General features: G+C 39.1%; 2 protein-coding genes across 26 annotated transcripts in view; one reads left to right on the top strand and one right to left on the bottom strand.

The window, feature by feature from the left end:
* The window catches only part of PCM1 (pericentriolar material 1), a 41068-nt gene extending 37818 nt beyond the window's left edge, over window positions 1–3250 (bottom strand). For 18 of the 25 annotated variants that reach the window (XM_027635638.1, XM_027635645.1, XM_027635650.1 and 15 more), the window contains exons 1-2: window positions 3144–3249; window positions 221–328 (exon numbers count right to left, since the gene is read on the bottom strand). The gene's annotated coding sequence lies outside the window, so the exon portion shown is untranslated. Of the gene's footprint in view, window positions 1–220; window positions 329–1189; window positions 1282–2833; window positions 3124–3143 lie in introns of those variants that run through there. The other 7 variants (XM_027635657.1, XM_027635660.1, XM_027635644.1 and 4 more) reach the window with 6 other exon arrangements.
* Window positions 3251–3403: 153 nt separating this feature from the next.
* The window catches only part of FGL1 (fibrinogen like 1), a 31643-nt gene continuing 18910 nt past the window's right edge, over window positions 3404–16136 (top strand). Inside the window, exons 1-3 of the mRNA XM_027635676.1 lie at window positions 3404–3629; window positions 4560–4611; window positions 12713–12852. The gene's annotated coding sequence lies outside the window, so the exon portion shown is untranslated. The remainder of the gene's footprint in view (window positions 3630–4559; window positions 4612–12712; window positions 12853–16136) is intronic.

Here is a 16136-nt window from a genome sequence, read left to right as displayed (position 1 = left end):
CATTCTGTGCAGTATGAAGCAACCTAAATGTAAAGTTTTCATTTTCGCTTCTAGTTTTGACATTAGAAATAAAAAAAGTCGTTAAAGTTGAAAGATCAGGAAAAAGTATTCCTTTATGGTAATAAAATTAGATTAGCCTGTTCAAAAAGGTGAAGAATACAAAACTGTATACACTAAGTGCTGCTAGTACAATTCCACTGCACAAAGCTACAAACTTTACCTATGAAGTACTGTTACAGATGCAGAAGAAAAACAGTCTTGCAGAGATTTAATTTTTCCAGCTAGTTTTCACTGCTGTGTTAGGGCATGAGCCAAGCTTTATTTTTAACTGAAAAAAAAAATCAAAAAGGACAACTTACTTCTCAAAATTTTGCTGCAGCCTATCTACTCTTAATTTTCACAGAGTGCAGGTGATGAAATCATCTGTAACTCAAGATTAAGAAGTATCTAAGAAGTTCGTTGGGTTTTTTAATATCAGTTCTAGAAAGGAAAACAGATTAATCCTGAACTAAGTCTAAAAGCTGTACTAATACACCTATCTTGCTTAGACATAGGATTTAATCAAAATCACACAACACAGCCCTCTCAGCAGGCACACCTGCACAAGGCAGTATTTCTGCACAAACACAGCCTGTTACTAAACCATAAAGGAAATGGGATCTACCAGGTGTGCTCATTACATCATAACCACATCTCCACTCACATTAACAGTTAGGAGTAACTCAGCTTCTGTATCTCACAAGCAGAATCATAACACAAGTACAACCCAGTGCCTGCTACTTTGGGAACTTTACCCTACTGTCCCTGCACATTAATTCATACTCCCTTCTTCGTCCCGTAAACAAATGCATAGTTACCAGGTTAAAACTTTTATGTTTTAAAGAACTTTCCTCAGCTACAGATAAACTGTTCAGCTTTGCAAATCTGCGAGACCCAACATCTCAACAGACACTGTATCCTGACCTATGTCACTAAGCATAATGAGGAAGATTAGAGGCCATCTGGGTTTACAGTCCAATTCAGTAAGCTGGTTCCTCATCATCATGTTATATAATTCTACTAAAACCATCACAAAAGTAGTTTTTCCCTACCTTCCACTGTAAAAAGAAGTGGCAGTACTCATGTTTACATAACACAAGTAACTACTCACATTTATTTCTTTTAGAACTTTTACAAAAGCTGTCCTCACCTATTTTTGCTGTAGAAGTCTCTCATTACCTCTGAAGTAAGTTCACTGCCCCACATGGAATATTCTGAATAATACTCTCACACAAGGAGTCCAGGCATATATCAATACACCTTGATAAATACAGGTCAAAAATAACAATAACCTGATTATTTCCAGACAGTAGATTTTAAAGTGCTCTACCAGAACTGTGGCCCTTACAAAGAGCAAATTTTAAACTTTCATATTATGGGCTTTGATATTTCCAGATAAAGTGAATTTAAGATCCGAGAGCTCTGCTGGTATTTTATCCCTTTAACACAGTTAAAAAACACAAAGAGGTTCAGCCAGCTTTTTTCTTAGAAATGAAACTCTCTCATCTGAAGCTGCATTTTCTTCCTCCACACATACATTTCATCGATTTGCATTTTTGTTTAGTTTTCATTTTACCAGCTATTTCCACAAGAAATCCTCTTCTAAAAGCTTTAGTACCTTACCATTATCTATTTCTGCATCCAGCAACCATTGCCAATTTCAGCTTCTTGCACATCACAGAATCTGTATAAAAGCTCTATTTGAGCATGTCAATACTGCCTTACAACATTTACACAGACTTGTGGAAAAATAAAAAGGACTTTAAAGTAGATTTTCTACAGAAAAAATAACTTAAGATAACATTTAGGATTATAGGCAAAACATATTTTGTACATGCGCATATTGCTCAGAAGAACTACTACTAAATGTGCTAGCAAAACAAAGGTTTTTTAAAATGCTTTTTATTCTACAGCAGAGTTGTTCTTGAGATTTTTTTTTCCTACAGCACTTATGTGAACTGCAAGAGCTCTTTAAAGCACCAAATCCTGCACAGAGAAAACTTCTGAAAATAAAGAAATTAACCGGAAAACAAAAAGTCACAAAAAGTCATGACACCACCATAAAGGCTAAAAGTGGGAACTAAACATTTCTTTTTAATTTTAGTTTTTTAAGACGTGCGTTCCTCATTGGGCATTAACTCATTAAATGCCAACCACAGAGTACCATCGCACAAGTGCAGTCAACAGAGCAAGTCCCCCCCTGTCGCACCTCTCACAAGCCGCACACTCACACACCCGGACCGGGGGCGGCGTGCCCGGGATTTCCAGTGCCGGAGCCTTCCAGCAGGCTCTGTCGTCCCGACCTGCTCCGATCTCCCGGCGGGCCCCGAGCCCACGCCCGACGGGTCCTGTCGCCGCCAGCGGGGCCGGCGGAGCGAGCGCTGCCCCTGCGGCTGTGCCGGCCGAGCCGCTGCCTGAGGCGGGCGAGGCGCTCCCGGCCCGGGGGCGGCCAGAGCAGACCCCGCTCCCTCGCGGCGCCAAAGCCGGCGCCGCGGGGCGGGTGTGTGGGCGGGCTCTGCCCAAGGCGCCTCCGCTGGCCCGGACGCGGCGGCGTCTCCTTGGAGAGCGGGTAACGCGCCCTGCCCTGGCGGGGGGCGCGGCCCGCACAACGCGCCGGCACCGCACGGCTTCCCCTTACCCTGGACCTGTCCCCGGGCCCAATGCCCGCTCCCCACCGCCCACACCCGCGGGCCGGGCCGGGCCGCTCTGCCCCGCCGCCCCGGCGCGGCCCCCGCTGCCACACGGGGAAGGGACGGGGAAGGGGCAGCTCGGGGGGCAGGAGAGGGTGGCTCACCCCGCGCCGAGCGGGTCACCCGGCCTGGCTTCTGCTCCACCGCCGGTCGCCACTCGCGTGGTCTGGGCTGCCCGGAGGGGCGTTCCGCCTGCGGGCAGCGGAGGAGCGGCGCGGCCTCGCCTCGCCCGGCGCGGCAGGACACCGCTGGCGGAGCAGCTCACGGCGCCCCTGCCTCAGCTACCACCGCCATCTTGGCCGCCGCTCCGCCAGGACGCGGGGGGTGGTGCCTGGCGCAGGGATACAGGGATACACAGACAGACAGACAGACAGGCAGACACACACACACACACAGACACACACGCACTGTTACCTGGTAACCTCCCCCGCCGAGGCCCGTCCACGCTGCGCAGGCGCCGCCCGGCCCGGACGGCGAGACGGCCCTTCCCGCGCGCCGACCGAGGGTCCCCCGCGCAACCGCCGGGGCGGCCGGGAAGGGGCGGCCGAAACTTCAACTCCCAGCGGGCACTGCTCGAACGCGCGGCCGCCCGGCCGACGGCGGTGCCTCCTGGGAGTGGTAGTTTTCCCGTCAGGGCATCGGCCCGCCCTCGGCAGGGATGAGGGATGGCAGCCGCTGTCTTGCAGTCGGATGGGGAGGGCTGGGCGCGTTTTGCTCATAAAATAAAATAAGAGAATGACAATGAACTCTATAAGTGCCTTTGCCTGACTGGAAGACTAGTGAGATCACATCGAACCCTGAGCGTGGCCGAGGATCAGACCCTGCCCTCGTTCGGATGAGTATCGACTAATCTGTTCCTGTCCGTCTTTGGCCTCCTTCAAGAAACACGGCAGTGAGGAGGTGGAAGTCGTGGTAGTCTTGTTCTAATTTTTTTCCTTCTTTTTCTGTAGTTCCATTTTGCGTGTTTTGTGCCTTGTTTTAGGGCACTGAGTTCACAGATCTAGGTTCTTTAAACTTTCTTTTGGGGAAAAAAATAGAGAGTTCAGCACAAAAAAACCGGTTGTGTGTAGAAGCTGTGCTGTGCATGGTGTTCGGAAGAAGTGGTGAGAATCATGGAACCGTGGGATATCCTGAGTTTAAAGGGACCCACAAGGATCATCAAGTCCAACTCCTAGCCCTGCACAGGACCGTCCCCAAGAGTCACACTGTGTGCCTTCTTGAGCTCTGGCAGGTTTGGTGCTGTGACCACTTCCCTGGGGAGCCTGTTCCAGTGCCCAGCCACCCACTGGGTGAAGAATCTTTTTCTAATATCCAACCTAAATCTCCCCTGACTCAACTTCAGGCAATTCCCTCAGGTCCTGTCACTGGTCCCCAGAGATCAGTGCCTGATCTTGCACTTCACCTCAGGAGGAAGCTGCTGGTCCCTCAGGGGTCTGCAACTTGCATAACACACTCAGGACTTCTGTCTCAGTAAAGCTGGTATCATCTGTATTTCTTTCATTTTAGGGGATTGTCACTGGTCAGAATGGAAAAAAACATAATTTTCAGCATTTCCGTTACACTGAGTTTCTAAAGCAGAAACATGAAATGTTTACATTGGCCTCACAATTCATCCTGCTAGACAAACATTCTAATGGTACCACATGGAAATGTAGTTAGACCCCCATCTCTCCCATATTAGGATCTAGACTAATGTATTTTGCTCAAAAAAAAGATGATTCCTTTCCAATGGCACATTAATCTATCTATAGTTTAGAAAAGGAACTAAATGATAGGAAAACCTGTGAAATAAAGATGTTTCAATAAAAGTACTATTGTTCTCTCCACCAGATGCCCCCATATCAAAGGAATAGTTCTGAACAACACAGAGTATGTGAAAAAGGTGAGCATAAGACTGCCTTCATAGCAGCATCTTTCTCCCATTTCTCCCATGACCCACATGACTGTATATCCACAACTGAAATCACTTTGGAAACAATCTACAACTTGATGGAAGCTCTCTGTGTGATGAATATATATTATTCATTTAATAATAATTGCAAATTGCAATTCTGAAGCTAATAAAGAATTTAATTTATCAGCATTTTTTAAATTCTTCTAACTAATGTCCTATTATCCTGACCTCAGGTACTGTGTCTGGATATCCAGCACAATGTTGTCAATGTTGCTTTTGGAAGATGCTTTGTCTTATTACAGTGGCATTCCTCCCACGGCCCAGCAGGTGGAGGCAGAATTTAAGAGAAGATACTACCTCGATACAAAGACTCATTATTTTTGTTGCTGTTGCTTATTCTTAAGGTATAGATCCCTCATTCATACTGTTTCCTGCATGCAAAAAAATATCTTACATAAAAAATATAATACTCTACTAAGGAATAAAATGAAATTCAGTGACTAGTATGTTTCAGTATCAATGCCTTTTACTATAGTTCCTTATATCTCATAACTGTATCTTATCACAGCATGTCATATATCAGTAATTTGTCTCTCATAGGAGCTTACAGCATCATGACACCAATTCCTGCTTGACATTTACAGAATGATTTTCCTCTTCTTATTTTCTGTCCCTGTTCTGGAACTGCCTGCAAACTTGTTTGGTTGGTTGGGTTTCTTAGTTTTTAGTTTTTTAGTTTTCTTAGGAAAAAGAAAAGGTGCTCCAAAGAAATGAAACAGTATCAGCTCCTCAGAGCCATTTTTCAGTGGAGACAGAGACTTCGAAAAGAAACAAAAGGCATGAAAGAATCATGGATTGCACTGCAGGAAGCATTATTTCCAGTAGGTGGTTCTCCACTACTGTTGTAAAATAATGTGGGATTTGAGAATGACTGTGAGCCAAAACTCATATGGCTTAAAGAATGTCTTGTTAATTAAATAAAGAAAAATCTTTTGGGGGAAGTCCTATATCAGCACTAATAAGCCTCTAGACTGACAGTAACTAAATCTTCCTACAAAGATCTCTGTTATAAGTGCTTCCATCAGCAGACATGCTAATGAATGCATCCTCACAGAAACTGAATGGATTGAGATAGCCCAATTTAATTAGGATTGAAAGCCATGTCAGAGATGTGATGATTTTTTCCTTGCACATCTGTTGGTTTATCTTGTTAATTTTACTTTATCATTCCAAAGTGAAAGGAAAGAAAGCAAACAAAATGCAGGCATGTAAGGACTGGAGACAAGAAGAAGTGAAAGATTAACCTTTTACCGAGACAGAGGAGATGTAAGAAGTATCTGGAAAGAGCGATTTTTAAAGGCCCTGAAACAAAGACAGTAATTAATATAGCATTTGTTTCAAATAATTGTCCAATTTTTTCCTGATTTTATGACAAAGAGGTTTTGGTTGCAAAAGTGAAACTGGCCAAAAATTATTAGTCTATCATAATATGGCTACACAGTGACTATCAGGCTACTATACTAAAGGTATTTTTCCTTTCTTTGTGTAACATTAGATTAACAAAGAGTTGTGAGTTGATTTATACAGGAAGATGAAGTGTCCACTTACCCTCTAGGGTCTTACAATGAGTTAAGTAGGTGTAGAGGCAGAGGCACAGGCATTTAAGACCCCAAAGCCAAGCTTTATGTTGGTGAAGGATTCACCAATTCAGTACCAGTGAAGAAACCAGGACAAGAAGGAAACCATTTTTGATGATCCACCCAAGCATAACAGTCATCAGAAGCAATAAAGAAAAGAAAAATAATTGGAAGATAGGTATTATCTAACCTGGTCAGACCCCAGAAGAGCACCTAAGTCTCAGCTGAAGAATGGACAGGATCCCTGTTGTAAACCTTCCCCACACACATAGGGGTGGAGAAAGTAATCATCTTGATGTTGCTATTACCTCACCAATCCATAATATTTGCTGTATTATACACTTAAGGTATTACATTCTAGTAGAATATTGATTAGGGTTGGTACAGATGGATAACAACACTAAATTGATAAATACCAAGGAAGACAGATTAGTTGATGCACCTTTCCAAAGGCAGTCCATACTTTTCACAAAGTAGAATATAGGAGAAGGATGTCTTTGAAGAGAACAAAAGGAAAACTGGGGCCAGCAGGAAGCTTCATGTGTAAGGAAAGCAGGAAGGAGAAGGCAGGATATGTGAGCTGCTCCTCTGAGTAAGGCAGGAGATTATGAACCGTGTCCTTTTCTTGGTGCTCACACTGAGATCGTGAGCAGGTCAATTTGCCATGTACATTTCCTCACAACATAGCTTAAAATCTATGTTTGTTATGATCTTGGGGTTAATGAATAGAGGACAAACACAAGCAATGGTGTTTATTATGATTTTTTCAAAAAAATTACTCTGGGCCTTCTCCAAATCCACTTTCTATATTCTTCAAAGCACATGTGTACAGATCTGAATGTTTATTAGTTCTTTACTTCTGTGATGTGTTTCATCTATTTAGTAATACTGTCCTTGCTTCTGCTTATTGAAAATTACATGAAGGACTGCTTCTTTTATATTTCTAATAAGAGTTGTTGGGTTTTTCTTCCGTATTTGTTGTGGGATAAAATAATGTCTAAATATGTTGAATTTACTGATCTTATTATCTATGATAATGAAGGTGTGTTGCTGACTTCTTTATTGTATGTCTGAAATGACTGATTATGAAATGAGTGAAATTACTAAATTATGCACCTGTTTCTTGCAACACTACATAAAAATGAGGTAAATTATTTAAAAACTGGGATTTATTTTTTAATATTTTATCCATGCACCAAAAAATAAAGTGCCTTCATTCTGTAATTTCAGAATATGTAAGAAGTTCTTTTTTGCTTATCTCTTGGTCTCATCAGGGAGTTACACTTATTGCCATAACATTTCAAGTTGATTGTGCAGTTATGCAAGTTGTAAAGATCTGTTATTCGCATGGGACAAGGTTACAGAAATAGGCCCTGGTCACTATGTGCAGTATGTTTGGTGAATATATGAATATGGTTAAATCTTCATAAGGTTATAGATGGACTGCTGTATTTTTGGTCTAATTTATTTCTACCACTGCTTTCATTAGGATTATGGCAAGCATTTTGAAAAGAGCACGTTAAAAGAATCAAGAGATTTAAAATATTCTGAATCTTCTTATTTGTCCAAAATTAAGCAAAGTATCGGATTGTAGTCCTCTAACTCATCCAACACTGAAAAAATAAAATATTACTAACAAATTATATGGGAGAGATGGCTGGCTGTCACACATAAGCAAGTGCACAATAAAGTGCACTTTAAGTGAAGTGAAACATTAATGGCCACTGTCTGCTTCAAACACTGGAGCCTGTGGTAAATCACATACACTGAGGTAGCTTGCCCGAAGCCAGAAGACTATGGCAGTGACACTGGATATAGCCTCATGGAACTATGCATGTCAGTAGAATGAAAGAAGAAGAAAGCTGAGACACGGGAAGGAGGCAACAATGTCCTAGAGACAAAAAAAATCAATAACCCTCAGAAGATGGTAGTTCTGAGTAAGTGGAGAATTGGAATCGTGAACAATGATCCTACTTCCTTTTGTTGATTCCTCGTGTTCAATACAGCAGAACTTTTTAATATGCTTCCCTGTGAATAAGCAGAATTGCATCAAGGAGGTCCATCATCGACATCTTATGAACTTTAGGAAGTTGTACTGTCAAGAGCATGTAACTTTAAATTTGAACTTGTTTTGTAGCTACTTTAATACTCTGGTGCAAGATTCTTGTATAAATGAGACAGTGTGCAAAAGAGTTGCTGTCATTTGACTAAGTAGGACTCATGTTAAACTGATATAGATTATTCCAAAGGAATACTGAAATGCCAGAAGAAGATTCAAGAAGAAGCCTTGAGAATCTTCTAACCAAGAAGTACAACAGACTACATTTTGTTAGCCGCCTCCAAAAAAACATAAAATATTAACAGCTGATAACTATATTTAAATTTTAAAAGGTTAGTGGATAACATTTTTTTACAACATTTCAAACTGTTGATTAAATCCAGCATAGCTTTTTGATAATTTTCTTCACTTGAATATATGGATCACCTCTTCCGTAAAAATAGTTAAAGTGAACTGTTGAACTGTTGAACAGTCTAAAGTAACTCGATTTAAGCAGATAGAGTTGTACACACTTTCCTCAGTAGTCTGCTGTTGGAATGCATTTAACATGTCAGTCAGCTCTGCAAACACCCACAGCATTATGTGTGTGAAGCTCATATGCTATGTTTTTATTTGTGGAATACAATTAAAAGGGGAAGATATAATAGTATTCTGCTAAATGGCACATAGTAAATGATGATAACTACTTAACCAGATTTTCTTGTAAACACACCAAACAATTCTTAAGTCAGTCTATAAAAAATATACACTTATTTTGGAAAGGAGGCTGCCTTTAAACAATTGACATGCAGAATTTTTTTATCATAAATCTGATTTTGGGTTATCTTTGATTTCAGCTTTGTTCTGTTTCAGTAACAAAATATTATGGAAGTGACACATTATTACTACTTCATATGTTAAAAAGTTAAAAAACCTCAAAGTTAAATTTACTCAGACATCATGATTTTGATGGAGTTGGTCAGGATGGGTTTGGGGGTTTGTTTGCTTGCTTGCTTTTTTCCCTCAGGAAAAAAAAAAAGCCTAGCATCTAAGTTAGAAGACCAAACATCATATTCTATTTAAAAGTATTTTCAATTTATTATTGTTACACTTTAGCATATGTGAAAGACCATTCAGTTATCATGTTGGATGTACAGTGCTGAATGCACATTTTCAAATATGTCATTTCAACCAGTCCTACAGTGAAGTCTATTACATGTTTTCTCTCTTATTCTTAGTATTAAACAAATGAAAACAATGAAGAGAAAAGCACAAACAAATTAATTTGTAGCAAATGGAATGAAAGTACATTTTGACAAACACACAGTTACCATGTTGTGGTTGTACAATCTTTGACACTTCCATATTTCCACATGACAGCTGAAGGTGATGTAAAACTTTCCTGAATAAAAATCATACACCTGACAAAAAAGTAAAGCTTTATAATTTATATTTAAAACCTGTCTTACAACTTAGCAGAGAAACATTGGTGGTTCTTTGTACTATGAAAGCTTCTTATGTGCTTACAACTTCTTTTGAGCCTGAATGGTAAAAGAATAATATTATGAATGCATTATCTTGTGTTTGCCAATTTTACAATCATAGAATGGTTTGGATTGGAAGGGAAGGACCTTAAAGATCATCCAGTTCCAGCCTCCCTGCCATAGGCAGGGACACCTTACACTAGACCAGGTTGCTTAGAGCCCCATGAAACCTGGCCTTGAACTTCCAGGGACAGGGCATCCCCAACTTTTCTGGGGAACCTGTTACAGTGACACCCTGACAGTAAAGAATTTCTTCCTAATAGCTAATCTAAACATGACCACTATGCAGTTTAAAGCCATTGCCTCTTGTCCTATTAGTACATGCCCTTGGGAAAAGTCCCTCTCCAGCCTTCTCATAAGCTCTTTTTAGGTACTGGAAGGCTGCCATGAAATCTCCCTGGAGCCTTCTCTTCTCCAGGCTGCACAACCCCAGCTCTCTCATCCTGACTTTGTAGGAGAGGTGCTTCAGCTCTCTGATCATCTTGGTGGCCTCCTCTGGGCTTGCTTCAACATATCCATGTGCTGGGGGCCCCTGAGTTGGATGCAGCACTCCAGATGGGGTACTATGAGAGTGGAGTAGAGGGGCAGAATCACCTCTCTTGGCGTTCTGGCCATGTGTCTCTTGAAGCAGCAGAGGATACAATTAGTTTCCTGGGCTGCAAGGACACATTGCTGGTTCATATTTAGTTTTTCATCCACTAAGTCAATATCTTCAGGTCTCTGCTCAACCCACTCATCATCAGCCAATAGCCATGTCTGGGATTATCCAAAAGTGTTAAACTTCTGTCAGAATAAAATACACGGGGAGATACTCACCTGAAAGTGCTAATATAATGGGAAGAAAAACCACTGATTTCTTGTGCTAGATATTTCTTTTAAATATCCACAAAAGGATCTAATACAACTGAATATTTTTACCTTGCTTATTGGAAGTCCTAAATGTCTTGATTTAGTTTAGAAGTGAGAAACAGCATTTTATCCTTTATACATAATTCTGTGAAAAAAATTATAGAAGAGTAGTTAACGACCCTTGCCATATTTTCCTTCACTTCTGTGCAAACTCTCCCAGGAGGAGCAAATCTGAATAAGATCTGTGTGAACATCCAGGTCTCAACTGGCCATAATAAGGTCTATGACATTTGCCAGTGTTCAGTGTTGGATGTATCCAACAGGTCTCAGAAAGGCCTTTCTTGCTTCCTTTTGTGCTTATATGACTTCCATTTGTGTATTCTTTGAAAGTCTTCTACTAAGTAGGTTTATTCTTACAAAATCATTTTGATAATGGGTAGCCTATAGACCTTGTGAATAATCTCTGACTTGACACTCTATATAGTTCTTGTTTAATTGAACCACAGCCATATGTTTTAGCCATCTAGTCTTTGTTTAAAGACTTCAAGTGATGGACAATCTATTCGTAACCCTCAATAAATTGTTTAACTTATTTTATTTATTTTATTTATTTATTGGTTAATAAATCTAAGTTTAAAATGCCATGCCTTTTTACTACTTTCTAAATTCAGAGCCCACCCACTGAGCAACCATAGGTTAAGAGTCATGCTATGAACAGGTATCTTCCTCCTTGAAGAAGTCATTAGTGATGGTAAGATTCTCAGCAAAAATGACTTGCTGAATGATTTTGAATTTTTGAATGATTCTTAGTGTAGGCTACTCAGGAGTAATTTATTGCAATTAATAAATATTTGAAATTCAGAATATGAATTTAATTAATTGATATAAAGTAATGAGGAAAGATAAATACTGCTAGGTAACCAGATTACAAATAATGCACCAGAAATTATTCTGAGGAAGTTTGCAACAAATATTAGTCTTCAAAAGGAAGTATCTGAAGGGAGCCTACAAGAAAATGGATAGAGACTAATTACAACGGCATGTAGTGACAGGACAAGGGGGAATGGCTTCAAACTGGAAGAGAGGAGGTTTAGATTAGGTATTAGGAAGAGGGTTACTTAGGTTTTTAGATTAGTGATTACTGTGAGGGTGATGAGACACTGGAATAGGTTGCCTAGGGAAGTTGTGGATGCCCCATCCTTGGATGTGTTTGAGGCCAGGTTGGATAGGGCTTTGAGCAGCCTGGTCTAGTGGAAGGTGTCCCTGCCCATGGCAAAGGGGTTAAAACTAGATGATCTTTAAGATCCCTTCCAACCCAACCTATTCTATGATTCTATGATATTTGTATTGTGGAATGTAAAGCTCCTTTTATTGCTTTTGTTCAGTATTTCCTTAAGAGTTTTTTTTCTTTCAGAGCATTCCTTTAAGCATACTCATTTATTGAACTTTTTGGGAAGAGCCAACACAGAAGAAGGGCAAAAACTCAAACTGCATTTTAAAACATTCTTGGATGTATTTGTCTGACTCTAAAATGCTTATATAGAAAGTGATTTTGTTTAACAAAGTCACTGAGATCATGTGCTTCTGAGTCTCTTAGCTAAAAAATACTGACAATAAACAAGATTCTTTGTCCTTCTTGTTGCCCTTGGCTTTGTCTGTATTATGCTTGTTACTTTGGGTTGGATTTTTTTTTAGCAGATTTCTTTTTATGTTTTTATGTGTAATTTCTAGTCTGAGTGATTATGGGTTTTTTCTAAATCAGTTGAGTCAGTTATGCTTTCCATGTACATCTGAAGCCCAAGAGATTTAGGCTCTGATTGTGGAAAGTACTGGAGTATATGGCTGAATATGATGCAGAGAGCAATTTCCTGGATCAGAGCAGTGAAAGGGAATGAATGATCCTTTGTTATTTTTGGTCTAGTTTTATTTTGGAAGTGTTGTGTTAGGCTCAGAATTACCATCATCTCCTTCTTATGTTGCAATTTAGTCTTGATAACTGCAGCTTCTCTGTAACATTCCAGCCCAGTGACTCATAGCAGATGTAAGCCTCAACTCTACAGAATTTAATAGCAAAAACAATCGCAGCTTGGGAAGGGCTCTGGAATTCTTTGCATCAGCCGAAGAAGATTTAACAACTTTGAGTTCTGTCCAGAAGTTAAAGGTAAACATATAAGGTACCTGTGAGGGAAGAAGGAGGAATTTTGGCTTATTTCTATAGTTATACTTTAAGAATAATATGTTTTTGAAGGCTATATAACTGGTGCAATGTCGTTAATGATATATGAATATTTTACCGGGATCTAGCTATTTTTCTGCATTTCTAGATAGTTAATAAAACCAATATTCAAATCTGTAGTTTCTAAATTTATATTAGTATATGGCTGTATGGACAAGGCTGCTTTTAAAACCTAAAAGTAAATCAAATCATGAATTATTGTCCATTTTTCAGATGAGGAAAACATGGTAACTTTTGTAACACCACTTAATTTAAAAAACCCAAATTTGTGCATGAGTTTAATCATTAAAACCAGTTTGAATTTTAAGAAAGCAAAACAAAAATCTTTCCAGTCATTATCTACCCTTTTGGCAGATTGTCTCTTATTGTATTTATTAGTAATATGATTCTTATTGAGACTCTGCTAACAGAAACAGGCATCTGTATTCCATATAGTTTGACGTCTCCACAGTTCAAAAACAAAACAACATGCTGACGGTTCAGAATTTTTATAGCACAGAACTTTTTTATCATCATCAAATCTATTTAATAGATTGTTATTGAAAGACTTGGAAAAAACCATCAAATTTAGGGGAAATTTGAACATAGGATTGATTATCTGTGTAGCCTGTAAAGAAAGCCCAGGCATGGACAAGTAAAAAGATATCTTTCTAGAATTTTTATTCTATAGCTTTGAATAAAAATTTCTGCACAGCTGTGCAAATGCACATTCCAGGTGTAATCTCTGAATAGTAAATGAGTAACCTCATGGAAAATATTTCAAAGTTTCAGAACAGTTGCCCTTAAACTTAATTTTATTAAAACAGAAGGTGATTTTTTTTTTTTCAGCTAACCACTAAGTGCTTATGTTTTCAACTTGAAAATATTACACCAGATTTTTCTCATTCTATCATGATGTGTGATAAATAATCCACGTCTGCTGTCTGAGATTAAGATTTTCGTGGAAAGGGATATCCCCTGCACAAATTTTTTTTTTCTTTTTGTTAAATCAACACAGGTGTTATAACAAAAGTCTTGAAGGTCTCTCAACACTTATTAACTCTTTCAGTTCATCTGTGACTTGGATTAAGATCTGTAATTTTTTTGAAAGTTTTTTCAGTGAATGCTTTCTATTGCATTATGTGTTAATGTTTGTCAGCAAATAGCTGTAAACCAGGGTAAATATTTAAATAAATGAAGAAATTAGTTTAAGAAACTGACTTTCAAAGGACTCTTCCTAGAGGAAGATGTTAAGCTTCCATTGAACAGAACTGTAGCTTTATATATTACCAAAGAGCATGGACATGCACTTTCAGAGATTTGTTACTAATACGACATTTACTGAAACATTTTTTTAGAAATGTGGAAAACTAAGTAAACTGTTACCCACATTAATTCCATGACTGAACCTCTTGATTTGGGTAGTGTATGCAAAGTGCTTTGAAAATGTATGGTGCTTGACTCTGCTTACCACCTTCTTGTCACTGTAGGATTGACCACTCAGCAAATCTCATGTCACTGCAACTGGGAGATCAGACAAACTGTAAGAGTTTATACCTGCTGAAAAACTGGTTCAAAGGTGCAAGGTCCAGGATCAGCACTGCTGACTGTCCTCTGCCTTGTCTGGGTCTCCCTGATGGTCAGTGACAGAAGCAGAGAAACACTGTTAGGTTACCCTTTTCCTCTCAGAGCCTGAGATTTCAGGTCTCTTCCTAGTCTTTTTGACCTTCTCCCATTTTTGGAGGAGAACAGCACACAGATTTTTGGTCTCCCCAACCCTATTATAGACCCACTCTGATGTTTTCACCCTGTGTCCTTTCTCTTTCAATCTTCCCTGTTTCTGACTGAAACATCTGCCAAATGGAGCTCTCAGCTGTTCCCCCTTTAAAAGACTCTTAATTGTTTTACCATCATAGTGAGCTCATATTGTGAATGGCTACAGGATCAATACTCATGGCAGAAACATCTCTAATTTAAATAACAGAATTCATTGACAGGCAATTCTTGCAGATTCCTCACACAGACAGACACTGGGCCCCATTTTTAATCCTGTGATTCATAGGATTTACCACTTCAAAAAGTATCAGAATTTGTTGCATTGAATTCTGGTAAAGTTTCTAATTCAAATGGCATAACATTTATTTGGTTAGCATGAAGAACAATTTACAGCTTTAAATTCAGAAATTTTATGGACTAGAAATAACAGCCTAAGATTTTCAGTTCACACTTTTTACTCAAGAAACACTTTATAGGTAATTTTTAATGGGTTACTTTGAAACCTAAAAAATTCAGCTTAGTGTAGAGCTTTGCAACTTAATGGTCGATGTTTTATATGTCCAAAATACTTAAAAGGACTTCTGAGCTGTTTGCAACATGGGTCAATGGTTACACAGTACCCTAAACACTTTGTGTCTTCACCAGTTCTGTGCAAGACATGGTATAAAGAGTTTCAAACAGATACACTTGGGCCTCACAACTCTATGTTTTCAAATATGATGCTTTCAAACCAGCAAATCTCATACGTAAAAAAACTAAAACAAAACAAAACAATGCTGCTTACTAAATAACTGTAATTTTAAAAAGTATCCTAAGTATTTTATAGGTAGATGTTGAAATCTGAAATTTGGCTGTAATTTGTAGTCTTGCATGAGGTTTTCAGAGATTGGTGAAAATAAAAGTTGGACTTGTCCAATTTTACACAGACTTAGAACCATACTTCTGCTTATCTTTGTACATTAAAAAGCACAGTCTGCCAAAGTTCCACCCATGTTTATATTAATTCCTGTAGAAACATGAGTGAAAATTTTCGTAAAGTTGGTGTTTCAATAAGCACGTGCTGACATTGAATCATTATTCTCTGTTATAGGACTTACACTTTGTCTAACCACAAATGTTTTAATGTGTTACTGTCCCTGGAAGCATTCAAAAAACATGTAAATGTGGTGCTTAGGGACATGACTTAGAGGGGGACCTGTCAGTGTTAAGTTAATGCTTGAACTCAATGATCTTGGAGGTCTTTTCCTTAAAGACTCTATGATTCTATGTAATTAGCTGATTCAGTTTTATAAGTAGAAAAAGCAGAGCGGGCACATATTCTGATTTAAATAGGTGTTAACCTATACTAAAATAAAATATTTGTAGTTAAAAAGAAACATTCCTCGGCTGATAGCTTCCATCAGTATAAGTAATTAATTCAGAATATCCATGTAAATATTATAGTAATTGGAGGC

The sequence above is a fragment of the Corapipo altera genome, unplaced genomic scaffold (assembly GCF_003945725.1).
Source record: "Corapipo altera isolate COAL_440 unplaced genomic scaffold, ASM394572v1 22b, whole genome shotgun sequence".
Lineage (NCBI taxonomy): Eukaryota > Metazoa > Chordata > Aves > Passeriformes > Pipridae > Corapipo > Corapipo altera.
Note: the sequence above shows the minus strand (reverse complement) of the source record. Positions and strands in the feature narration are given on the sequence as shown.